Raw genomic sequence first — 14,057 nt, 5'->3', positions numbered from 1 at the left:
CTACCATTCAAAAGTTTTAATTATGAAAATGAAATGTTTTTGTTTTGTGAGGTGCTTGTTCATGTATGATGATGTAGTGGCTGCTCTGTTTGACCGTGGTAAACCTTTTCACAAACAATATAAGTGAAGAAGTATGACATTAGATCTAAGGACCAGAGTATAATAAAGTTAAATAAAATCCATCAAAAACACTTACTCAGTGGAGATTCCAATGTAGTAGGCAGACAACTTTATGGCTTTAATAATGAGTGTATTTAGCAGCTACAAGGACAAAAGATATTATAAACCTCTCCATTTTAATGCTAATTTAATAAACATTAACAGATAGCACTTAAGGTGGTTTCGCCTATAGTCTGCTAACACTAACCCGAGAACTAATATCTGAGGAGCGTTCTTCCCAGGATTTGAATTTATTAAATTGGCTTTGTGATGTTGTATTAAGAAATTTTATTCACAATGCAATTTACCGTACATTGGCCCATTCTTTTATATACGGTAAGACGAAGCGGGAAATTCGAGCGAGCGAGTGCTGTGCAGACGCGAGCGCGTAGAGGGGATGGGTTTTCAGCACTCGAGCACACGCACGCGCGTGGTTCGACTTTTGGCCCTAATTTAACGGCGAGCGAGTGAGTGAGTGCTGTGCAATCGCGAGCGCGTAGAGAGCATGGATTTTCTGTTTTTATGCGCACGACTTTTGGCACTAATTTAACGCCATAGAAATGTGTGTTTAAAAGGGGAGGAGATCGGGTTGCAGCGCTGGTGTGAGCGGTTTCTCCGGGCAGTTCGCTCGAGGCTAACGTGGCTTTGGGAACGTGGTGTACCCGTCACCCATGCCAGGGAAGAAATCAAAACCGAAATGCTAGGAATATGGACTTCATCTTACGTCAAGCGTTTTCCCCTCCATTGACGCCCATAAAGAAAAGGCTTAAAGTCCATATTCCTAGCATTTCGGTTTTGATTTCTTGTCAGGTAAGTCTTTATGGCCAGATACATTCGCGAGAAATTTGGTGATTTGTGGTGACTGTTTTAATACATTAAGTTGCGTTACGCATTTTCACATTAAGCGTTTTAGAATGTCCCGTGGCAGGTATCCCCTTCTATTGCCCTAGGGAGGGTTGTAACCCTCGTCTGTATATTAATAAAGAATAATCCTTCTATTCCTGTCTCATGTATCTGGACCTCCCCAGCAATTTAACGAAATTTGGTGGCAGCGGTTACAAGTGAACCCGTTTAAGTTTAGCGCTCATACTTCCGTCCATATGTTTAAGACCCACCTTGGCTGACTTAGCTGACATGTCCTGATTTCATAATCTTCAAATTTGTAATCTTTTCTCCTTCATCTAACTCCATGTTTTTAACTTCTTGTCATTTTCTTGCCGTTTGACTCATAGAAAATTATCAGACTTAAATGACACGTCAGCCTGTGCAGACAGCGATTTCAATGTTTTAATAAATTGGCCAGCAGGTGGGGGCAGTGCTCAATTTCATTAATGCCATTCAGAAAACTTTCAGGCTTTATGTCTTAATGAACAGCCTAGAAAAGGACAAAGCATTATATTACTGATGCATACAGCAGATCCCCAACTCAGGCTGTGTTGCATATTCTTAACAGTGCTACAGTATGTTCACACAGCCAGTACAAACAAACTTGCAAGATCTAGACCAGGGGTCACCAACCTTTTTAAAACGGAGAGCTACTTCACGGGTACTGAGCCATACGAAGTTTGATATCAGTTTTAAACGCCCTCCTAAACATGTCTAAACTTCATGCATGATAAACATGTTTTAAATGCTTTTTTATATTCAATTTCAAATCTATATAAATGCAAATGTGATAGATTAGAAACAGGACAAAATAAAATTTTAGATGATGTTCGCTGGTGAGTTGTGCTATTTTATAGAACAGGTCCACGGGCAACTCATGTGGTCATTGGGGGCATCCTTGGGGCACCATGTTGGTGACCCCTTATCTAGACCTACCACATCAGGTAGGAAGGTGCCTATTTCTACCAACTATTCAGACCATCAGACCCAAACCATACATTCAGTCATGCACAGGCACTCCACCAGAGGGCTCTACATTCTGTCCTACATCTGCTCACCTGTTAGACCCACACTCAGTCTCCATCCTGATTTCTACCTACTACTCGGACTATCTCACCAAAACCAGTCCTGTGGCCTGTTCTATGAAGCGGGGTTACTGGCTTATTGGGGAAACTTGTCGGATTTCTTGATCGGGACCTTCAACTGCTCTGCCATAGAGAGCATCCTAACATGCTGCCTTACGGTCTGGTATGCGGGCTGCTGGTGGCCTCCTACCGCTCTGCCATAGAGAGCATCCTAACATACGGCCTTACGGTGTGGTATTCGGGCTGCTGGTGGCCTCTATGACTTTTTTTGTAGACAGTCCATCTGTGTGGTGCTGTTTGCACGAATTGTTTTGGGAAATGCACTTACAGTTTTGCAGATGTTAAGGGTGATTCCAGAAATGCATCAAAGCAACTGAGGAACTGCAATGTCACTGTACAGTTACTTATAATGGGCGCCAATGTAATGTGTAGAGTGGCAAATAAACTGATTCACCATTTACTCTCATGTACATCACTTAAAATGCTTGTTTTAAATGCAAATGTGTGAATGTAAATCTAAGCAGTAAAGCTACAATTTACATTCTGTTTGCATGGTGGAAAGAACATTTAATCTGCCTTTTAAGTGTGATTAGAATATCTAATGCCTGTGTGCTTGTAATAAGATGGTCGCTGGTTCAAACCCAGCCACAGCACATCTCTGCGTCCTTGAGCGAGGCCCTTAACCCCCAGCTCACTGGGCATCACTATGGGTGGCTGCCCTTCGCAGACAACTTACTCTGTTTACTCTAAAAAAAAGAGAGCAAGTTGAGAGAGAAGTTAAGACAATTTCTCCACAGGGACCAATAAAGTATCAATTATTATTACTGTATGAGAGACTGTCTAATATCAGATAGATAACAGACTCATACTGTGCTGAGCTTGTCTGAGAGAGATGATTAGCAAATGCTCTCCCACAGTATCTCAGCACTCTGTACAAAGAACTTTATATGCTCAGTATCTGCTCCTGTTTATCTAATTGTTCTCATTTTAACTGGATGTTAAGGAGTAAATTAATAAACGTCATGTAAGTGCACATTAAAATGCTTTTTCACTGTTACTTAAGTTCCCATGTGAACAGCCAATCAGATCAGCCTGATGTGTGTCTCTCTGTTTCCTCTCTGTTTCCTGCCCTTTCATCCCGACCACGACCATGATCTCTCACTTAGCAGCAGAGCAGTTTATTCTAAACAGTGGAAGCACAAAAATGTTCAGACTCTTTGGTCTTCTCATTTTCATTAGTAAGGCCCTATAATATAAATTATTTTGGGATTTTAATATTTTCATTTATCTGTATGATGTGATCAGTGGAATTTGGCCATTTAATCTGCATCATAGTTAATAGTTATTTAGATTACTATTATATGTCTTATTTGATTATGATTTTTTTTGTTTTTCTCTGTTTTTGCAGACACTGCACTGACTACAGATGTTGTTCAGCCCAGTCACCTGATGAGGGTTCAGCTTGGAGACAGTGTGACCCTGACATGCTTCTGTCAAGGAGAAACAACTTTTGTTACTTTGTTTAAGCAAGCTGTTGGTCGGAAGCCCCAGCCCATGGCGAAAGCACTTCTCTACGTACCTGGTGAATTTTACAAGGAATATAAAAGCATAAAACGTTACTCCTTACTGAATGCAGAGGGGAGTTTTAACCTCACTATTTCTAACGTGGAGCCGTCAGATTCTGCAGTGTATTATTGTGCTGCTGTGTTTCTTCATGAGGTCACCTTCGGGAATGGAACCTTTGTCATAATCACAGGTAAATGAGATTCCAACTATTTTCATATTTGCTTTATTATAATGTCAGTAAGATTATTCCCTGCAAAATAATTTTGACAGTTTAGTTGTTTGTCAATATAAAATTAGCAAAGATACCTTATTGTCTGCTTTGTTCCATAAATGTTTTTCTAAACATCAAACAAAAATCATTCATTATTATTATTATTATTATTATTATTATACAATTTGTTGCATTTTGCTTGCTGTCAGCCAAAAGCCTAACCTTCTCTTTATACAGATGTTAATGTTACACATTGCAGCCTCTTTAAAACAAATAACATAAAAAAATGTTTGAGTTGTTATATACAGTATAGGACTGTGCAAAAATCTTAAGCAACAAAAGAAAATTATTTTTGACGTTATTTATCTGAGCAGTCAGTGTGTATTCACTCTGAAAAAAAAAATGCATGATTTAACATATGAACTAGGGATGTGCACCATTCAGAACTGATTTGAGAATGAAATTCTCAAATACGTATCCTAAAATTCAGGATTTTGAATACATATATGAACTTGAATTTCAGTTCATTTTGTTAATCTGAATTACATTTGAATTGTGGTTGAAAACAGGTTGTGGCATTGAAATTTATATTTGAATTTAAAGAAGAAGAACGAAAAAGGGTTTGGATTCAAATTCAAGTTCATATACGTACTGTAGGTGTAGCTTTTAACTAAAATATGAACTTTAATTTAAATATGAATTATACATAAACACATTAACATTGTTATACATCATTGTTATAAAAATGTCGTTTTGTAAAGAATGAAATAATGCAACATTTGAAGTGTCACCTAAAATAATAATTATACTGTCATTTTGTGCACCATGGTGGATCTGCTCATAGGAAGAGCTGAGTGTCTCTCCTTAAAAGTCAGTGTTGGCTGCAGTGACGGCAGTTTCTAACCTAAGAAACGTCCCAAACACTTTTCCTGCATCAAAAGTCAAACTAGTCCCTATTCCTGCCATGAAAGGTTCACATAATGTCACCGATACCTGAACCAACCATGTTTATCAGAGGATGCCAACCCTTTGGCTGCAGCTTTCTCTGCACACGCTGAGAGAGTCTTCAGTGTAGCAGGAAAAGATTTCAGGCCAGAAGATTGCAAATTAAATCATGAAACCTTTGAAGATATTATGCTGAATAAATGTAATAATAATGAAAAATTAGCAATGTGTATTGGAATAAAGCATAATTGTATTTGCCATGACGTTTTGCTTTTCGCTGTAGTGCTATGGTTGAACGGAAAAACTTACTTTTGTGTGCATAAGAAAATAAATAGGAGGAACTACGAAACCAAGTAATTCCTTTTACTATGTATACTTTTTCTTTAATGTTAAAAGATAGACAAACTAGTAATGGGCAAACAGCTCTTCGGCTCTTGAATTAAATTATGCAGGTACTACAGCAAAATGCTCAAAAATACCAAAACACATCAAGAGCTAAATATGCAAAAACAATAAATACCTTCCTGTGGAAAAGGGGCAACATAAACCAAATGTAAAGTCACGAAAATCATGAAAATATAAAGTACACTTTACACACTTCATTTCTTTGAATTGAAATTAATTATATTCATCTACCTTCATACATTAATACAAGACATTATATGATTATAATGTTTGTTATTATCATATAATTTTTATTTAGGTATTATGTAGGTGCAGTTAATGTATAGTGTTACCTGATATATACTAATAAGCAGTAATACAATAAAAAGAGAGAAGAATGTCAGCTGTTCTCCAAGAAGTTACTGATTTCTTGGATGGCTAGAAGAACATCGATTCAGTTCCCAAAAATCTGTAAGAACAATTTTTGAGGATCTGTATTTTCCATTGTTATTCTCAAAGGGCTGTCATCATGACTATTTTGCTTTTCAGGTAAAGACTCCAACAGCAGGACTGTGGTACAGCAGCCTGTGTCTGACACATTGCAGCCAGGAGACTCTGTGAGCCTGCAGTGTACGATAGAGACTGGGAGCTGTGCAGGAGAACACAGTGTTTACTGGTTCAGACATGGATCAGGAGAATCCCTTCCTGGAGTCATTTACAGCCATGGAAACAGCAGTGATGAGTGTGAGAAGAGCCCTGAGGCTGGATCTCCTACACGGAGCTGCGTCTACAGCCTCCCCAAGGGGAACCTCAGCCTCTCCGATGCTGGGACTTACTACTGCGCTGTGGCCATGTGTGGGGAGATGCTGTTTGGGAACGGCACATAGCTGGATATAGATGGTAACACCCAGTGTGGGGAGATGCTGTTTGGGAACGGCACACAGCTGGATATAGATGGTAGCACCCAGTGTGGAGAGTATATCTGCTTCAAAGTTTTATTTAGCTTATTCTGCTATTAAGACATTTATTTCTTTTTTTAATGTAATGAATTTTCTAATTTAAGTGCTTAAATTAAATTACACAGATGTTAATTTAATAATTATCCATCCATCCATCCATTTTCCAAACCGCTTATCCTATTGGGTCGCGGGGGGTCCGGAGCCTAATTTAATAATTATTTCAAATATTAATATCCATCCATCCATCCATTTTCCAAACCGCTTATCCTATTGGGTCGCGGGGGGTCCGGAGCCTAATTTAATAATTATTTCAAATATTAATATAAATTGTTAAAATGCAAAATACTAGAAGTTCATGTTAAAAATGGACTATTTACAAAACAACTGCTGTAATGTGTTATCGATTTGATCTTTAACTAATGTAATGTAAGCAAATGGGAAATGTGTCTCTATATCATTATGCTGAAATCTATCTCTTTGTTACAGGCTTTCAGAAGCTGCTGGATCCTCTTCACTCTGGCTTGCTGATAGTTTTATCTTGCAGCATTATTCTGAACGTTGCTCTCATTTGTATAAGATGTAAACTGACCTGTACACACTGTGCAGGTACGCTGCCCGGCTTTATGCACTCAGAAGGACAAAATGTAGATTTTAACAAATTATAGAAATATAAAATTGTTTTATGATAGATAACATTTTCATATTAAAACCACTCTTGCAGGTAATACAGTTTTAAAATCCATTATTAAATCTCACCTTATTTATATAAACCTTTTTGTACTGTAAGATTTACATTTTTGTATTATATCTTTCATATTTTGCAAAATCTATTGAAATATACATGTTGCAATAAGTTGCATATCAATAACTTTTATTACCAAGATCTCCTTTATAGCAATTTTATTATATATGATATATGAGAACAAATGACACGTATCCAAACATGCACACTTAAATTGACAGAAGTCATTTTTACTTTCATTTTTGAGACAAAAAGGATGTTGATTGCTTGAAAATTCGGAATGTTATCTGACCACGGTATGATACCGTGCGAAATTAAATAATATATTGATGTGTTATATATTTTAAACAGATGAAAAGAACAGTGATATATCAAAAGTGGAATGGTCACGCAAGCAAGTATGTAATAAATATTTCAAATTACAAATCGTCAGTAAAACAAATGAACCTCAGACTGATTTCCATCCTGGGATCAGCATTTTAAGTGCTATTTGTGAAAATAGGTAATAGCAAACCGATTTGATCCATCCAATTCTGCCATCTTTGTCTCCACAGTGCCATGACGAGGACACACTGAATTACGCTGCCCTGAACCTTAAGAAGCCAAAACCCAGGAGACAGAAGAAAGACGGGAATAATGACACTCTGTATTCTGACCTCCGCTACAGAGATTATGAATAAAGATGCTTCTCATTCATGTCAGTCACACAGAGTGTTCAGGGTGTAGCTTTAATAATGTTCAGAGGAGGGCAGGGGAGCCAGTGCTTCTGAGACTGAATCACGGGATTTTACGGAGCACCGGTGCTGAGTTTGGTGTCAGTGTGTTTGGGGCGCATTTTTACTGGAAGTGCAAATGTTCAAGCCAGACTGGGGGCTGAGGGAGGGGGAGAGGGGAGCCACAGAGATTATTTCTTCATGGCATGGGGGGGAATAAGCGGCTTTAATGTTGTGGAAAGGCTGAGTTGCTGCAATCAGTTCTTTGATGTCACACATGCTTACTTGTCTCCCTTGTGTACCATGCTGAATGGTTTGGGGCAAACGCACAGGGACTGATCGATTATATTAAACAGATGAAAGAAACTGAATGAAAATTTCAAGTGTTCTTAAATTACGTTTTTCATTTAATTGTGTGTTCTGGATGTATTTTTGAGTATATACATGTACCTGTATATGTACCTGTATATATACCTGTGTCGTTAATAACGATGTGGATAATTAAGAAAGAGGAGTTTTGTTTCTTGCTCCCTGTCTTGTTACTTGGCTCACAAACATACACACACATAGACACACACACAAACATACACAGACACACAAACACACACACACATAGACACACACACACACAAACACACATGCACACATGCACACACACACACTGCTACGGCTCTGTAAGAACACTACCATGCTCTTTTGTGTGAGTGGGGTGGGGGGTGTTAAATAAGATGAAAATGACAATGGCTGTACTTTTGTTATGTCAGTTGTGTTTCTATAGTCATTGTATCATATTCCACAAGCTTTTTATTCTACAAGATGTACAAGCCAGTCAGTGTATTCAGTGGGGTGTTCAGGAGTCATTAGGTTCTGAAAAATGTCTTGCATTTAAAACATAATGTACTTTTGAATACTTAAGTATTTTTAGATGCAAATACTCCAGTACTTTAACTGAAGTAAAAAATTAACTGAAAAACTTTGAGTATTATTTGACGAGGAGTATCTATACTTAACTCAAGTAGTGAAGTTGTGTACTTTGTCCACCTCTGTCCAAAAGTGACATACAGCTGTAAGCTGTTTGGGTTTGTTTGTCTGCTGAGTGCTTCTCTGCAGTGCTGCAGATGTTTCCACTGGTTAGATGCAGCTCAGGAAGACTGACCCACTGACTGCACTGTGCTGGACTCACTTTGCAAAGAGTAAAAACCACACAGACAGAACAATATCTGCTTCTTGTAAGACCCTGTTTCCTCTCTACCTCACCCAGGTCACGCTTTCAAGTATTCAGCCTAAGTTATTTTATCCAAACAAGCCACCATTATTATTCATGCAGCTGGACATTTGACTGGAGCACATGATTGCTACATATCACTACTGTACATGGAACGGAATGTACAGTTTTCACAACAGAACTTTAGAAAAGCAAAATTCTCATCAGTCCACATCTCTAACCACCACACATCCTAGGGCTCCCATTTATAATGGTACATTTTTGTTTTATTCACATTCTTTTTCATCACACAGATAAACACCATCCATTAATCTTACAGCATGTATCCTGGTCAGGGTGATGGGGACGACACCACCTATATCGAGTGTGATTTAAGGCCAAGACCTTAAAAGGGAGAGTCAAGACTGAGGCTTGTTACAAGAGCAGTGGGGCACAAAACAACAAACAACATCATTATGAATGTAAAAGAAATGGATGTATATATAAATATAGGGTAATAATAGAAACAAAAAATAAGAATATATTACATACAGAGGAATATTATAGGAATATTAAAATTAACTTATACACAATCCTTAACTTATACACAATCCTATTGCATGTAACATTATTGCTCATGTGCCAGATATTAGCCTCCCAAAGGAAGCTGCCACACAGGGCATAATGCACTGGCTCAATGCAACACTGCACATCAGTGAATAAGGAGGAACAATATTGCAGATCAGCAGCAGATAGAAACTGTATCAGAAGACAGTGAACAGGGGAAAAGTTCAATGAGCAGAGTGCAGATTATAAAGCCTGACTGCTGTGGGGCCCAATGACCTGCGGTACCGTTCTGTCACACGCCGGGTGTCTGAGTCTCTTACTGAAGGAGCTGCCCTTACGGGCCTCCATAGTCTGCTGGGGGGGTGAGAGGTGTCACATAAAATTGATGACAGCCTTGTTATCAGCCTGCTCTCATCCATCTACTCTACAGTGCCAAGGGACGCTCCTCCCTGATGATGAGAGGAGTCTAAGCATGTGGACATTTGGGATAATGTGAGTTCAGAACTGGATGGTCAGCTGTACGACTTCCAGTCTGTAGGCAGACTCATCACCTTCAGTTATGATGGCAAACACAGTAGTATCACCTGCAAAATTCAGGATCTTCACTGGAGCAGCAGTGATTTGTGTAGAAATTGAAGAGAAGAGGGAGAGCACAGAGCCTGGAGGAGCTCAGTGCTGAGGGTCAGCGTGTCTGATGTGTGCTGTAAGCATACAGATGTCCTGCATTTGTGGAACATTTTGTTTGTGCTGCTGTTTATATGTGTTGTTGACGCTGCAGTCAGTAATTTTCCACTAGCAGTCTCACCTCTGCATTTTACAGGAAGACTGACCGACTGAGAGCAGGGTGTTTGTGTCTCTCTTCTCAGTGAGCGAAAACCACACAACCATCAGGTCCTCAGCTCAGGCCCACTGCTTCACTAGAAAAACCACAAAGGGTATTTTTATCTAAAAGTGGGTGAGCAAGTGAGATGTTATTGACAGCATGAATTTGTCTACTAACATTTTAAATTCAAACCTAAAAAGCAGTATGTCCAGGATGTCAGTAATTACATTTAGTCAGTATGAACAATTTGGGTGCAATAATATAGAATAATGTAGAATTTTGCATAATTCAGTTAATACCAGTAAGATACCGATCATTAACACTATAAGGTCATGTTGCTGAATCTCATTGTTAAAGTTAAATGAATCTACGCATTTTTATACACACAAGACTGTGCTTAGTTCATCTTTCAGTCAAAATCACACAGTGAGGCAAATCTGACCATCTTAATTGTTTTTGCTTGTGTGGAATGGCATCCCATGCAGGCCTGTGCTCTGTGCTTCCTGGGACAGGTCCCACCCTCTCCAGACCCCGATGAGAATTAGTAGTCGCTGGATAAAAGATTGACAAAAGATAAAAATACAAAAGTCATTCTTGCTGTCTAACCTCTGATTACTGCATGACATTTCTGATTTCTGATAACTGATAAGTAGAAAATATGTTTAGTCTCTTGCTTGGTGGTAAGAAAAAAGGAGAACCACAAAGAGCACAGTCATTTTCAAGGTTATTTCTCACTGGTCAGTGTGAAAGGCTGCGTCATTAATATAACGCCGGGCTCAGCACAGTGACTGCACCTGCGCTGCACTGTAGAACACAAGCCAGGCTGCAGACCATCAGCCCTGAAAGTTAAAACAGGACTCGTATGTGTGTCATGTGGTGTTTAATAAAAATTTACAGGACAGAACATAGTGGATTCAGTTTCCTTTGCTCTTACACTCCCAGTCCAAAGTGTGGCCACGACTGCTGTCAATGCATCTGTCTCTTTTTTCACCTTAATTTTTCACCTGTGTTATTCACCTTAATATCAAAAGGCTCCAAAGCAGTACAGTAATGCAGAACAAATATTGTAACTAACAAGGAAGTGGGGAGGTAATGGACAGAAGTGTTGGTTTTTGGTAACTCCACTCCTCTGACCTCCACTGTAATTTTAGGTTCCTTGGAACAATATTGTAAACCAGTCATCACACATCACACACATAAAGTCGACACCAACCTTAAGTTTGACACTCAGATAAGGTTAGTTGTCAAGTCAAGCTTTTTACAATTGAGGCAGTTGGCCAAAATAAAGCCAATTCTTTCTAGGCAGCACTTTGAGACAGTAATCCACTCTTTTGTCACTACTAGTTTGGACCACTGTAACGCCCTCTATGTTGGGGTTAGAGGCTCCACTATTGTTCACCTCCAGAAGGTTCAAAATGCTGCCGCACATGGAAATATGAGCATGTCTCCCCCATTTTAGCCTCACTCCACTGGCTGCCCGTACATTTTAGGATTCATTTTAAAATTCTGTTATTTGCTTTTAAAGCCCTCAGTGGTCTTGCTCCATCTGACCTCTGTGAGCTGCTTCACCCTTACACCCCCACCCGCTCTCTCAGGTCAGCTGATCAGCTGTTCCTGACGGTTCCTAAGACTCAGCGTGAGCTTAGAGGGGATCGAGCCTTTGCAGTCGCAGCTCCTAAAATGTGGAATGACTTGCCTTTTCACATTAGAGAGGAATCCCCTCTGTCCGTTTTTAAATCTCTTCTAATCTCTTCTCCTTCACCTTTGACACATTGTGAGATGTTAATTTTAATAGTAAATCTTATTTTAATCTTAGCCTTTTCTTTATTAATTAATTGATTTTTTTAAATTTTTATTAATGGCCTTTTACTCACATTGAATGTTTTGGTTTTTATTAAATTTCTTTTACTTCGTTTTTAAGTGTGTGAATGTTTTTATTTATTCCTTTGTGCAGCACTTTGGTCCATAAGGTTGTTTAAAGTGCTTTTCAAATAAAGAGCTGGATTGGATTACATTGGAAGATGGCTCAACAAATCTCTTTCACAGAATGTAAAATTCGACAGAGGGCGCAAGGTGACATTCTGTCAGGGGCCCAGAATTTTTAGCTACACCTCTGTGTTACTGTGTTTTTTTTGTTCTAGCCATCAATAACTCTGGAGTTGCTATATCGCCACCTGGTGGTGAAAAGATCAGACAAAAATATGTACACATGTTACCAACAGTTTGAAATTGAAGTGCAGAGTTAACAGGTTTAATTAATCGTCCCCACGGATGCCAGTCATGAAATTTGAGAATTGCAAATTAAAACACAGGAAAAAATCAGGAACACTACAAGATAAAATATTTAGCAAACACTCAATGTGCATCCAGGGTGACAAGGGACAACTGGAGGATGATATGACAATCTGACAGTGACATTCACAGCACTTTATATGTTGCCAAAAACAGAAAAGGGGATTAAAATCAAGAATCAGAAATCATGTATGAGGGTGGGGCTGCTTGGTGGTGCAGTGATTAGCACTGTTACCTCCCACCACTGGGACTCAGGTTCGAGTCTCCGCCTGGGTCACATGTGTGGGGAGTTTGCATGTTCTCTCTTGCTAAATTGGCCGTAGGAGTGCATGTGTGTGTGAATGGTGTGTGAATGTGCCTTGCAATGAGCTGCCCCCCCGTCCTGGGTTGTTCCCTGCCTCGTGCACAGATCCTGCCAGGATAGGCTCTGGACCCCCCGCGACCCAGTAGCATAAGCGGTTTAGACAATGGATGGATGTATGAGGGTGAGTCACAATGACGACAGCTGCTCTGTTGACTTGGTCCCAGGAGTCGTCAGCGTTGGTCTGCCGGGGCCCCCGTCCTGTCTGTGGAAGCACCCGTCTTGTTGGCTGTTCTCTCTGCCTGGGCCCCCTCTCCTGCTGCCTCACGTTTGGGTTGAAGTGGCTCCCCAGTGCTTCTGTAAAGCTCTTTGTGTATCTTAGAAAAGGGCTGTATAAATGTAACATTCATTCATTTATTCAAGGTCCCAGCCAGAAGAGTGCAGTACTACACTGTCCCCCACAGCCTGAATCAGCTGGATGTTATAGGATTAAGACACTTCCTGCATTAGGCCATTTACCCTCAGTGTATTTCCATACCCTGACAGGATGGATGACAATACTATGGCCCTAATTTTCAATACACAGTTTTCACAGGAGTCTCACCCTCATCCACATTCTCTGCATTCCTTATCTCATGCTTCTTTGCCACCCGCATCTCCTCTGCCTGCTTTGTCTCATTTTCCCACAATTGAAACACCGTCCAATTTGTCTCTGTTTTAGTTCTACCACATTAGTCCCTGAGCAACCAGTCTGATCCCGTTCCTCTAATTTCAGACGCATCTGGCTTATCTGATTGGGACTGAAGCTGCTGTTACTAGGAAAACCACATTCGTCCCACTGGGGCAGGTCTGACACCGCGTCCTTCCCATATGTCTCCCATAATTGTTGTACAGAATTTCAGCTGGAGTTCTTTCCCAGAAGCAAGTAATTTCACTTTAGCACCTGTTCAGTAAAAGTCAAGTAGGTCTTTAATGTTATTTTTAACTTTACACAGTTGAGTATAGTACAGTTACAAAAGAAACTGTTTCCCTCGGACCAAGGTGCTACTTAAATTAACAGAAGACTAACACATACCAACCTAGCAACATACTGTATGGTGCATAATGAGCAAAAACTGTGCAAACATTGCAGGACAGTGCAAAAAGAGAGGACAACTGACACCAACGAGCACAAACAGCACAGTAAACCCAGTACTGAGAAGGCGCAGTTTGGTTGTCCAA

The sequence above is a fragment of the Brienomyrus brachyistius genome, unplaced genomic scaffold (genome assembly GCF_023856365.1).
Source record: "Brienomyrus brachyistius isolate T26 unplaced genomic scaffold, BBRACH_0.4 scaffold1330, whole genome shotgun sequence".
NCBI classification, from domain to species: Eukaryota; Metazoa; Chordata; class Actinopteri; order Osteoglossiformes; family Mormyridae; genus Brienomyrus; species Brienomyrus brachyistius.
The sequence above is the reverse complement of the archived record's forward strand: the minus strand, read 5'-3'. Positions refer to the sequence as shown.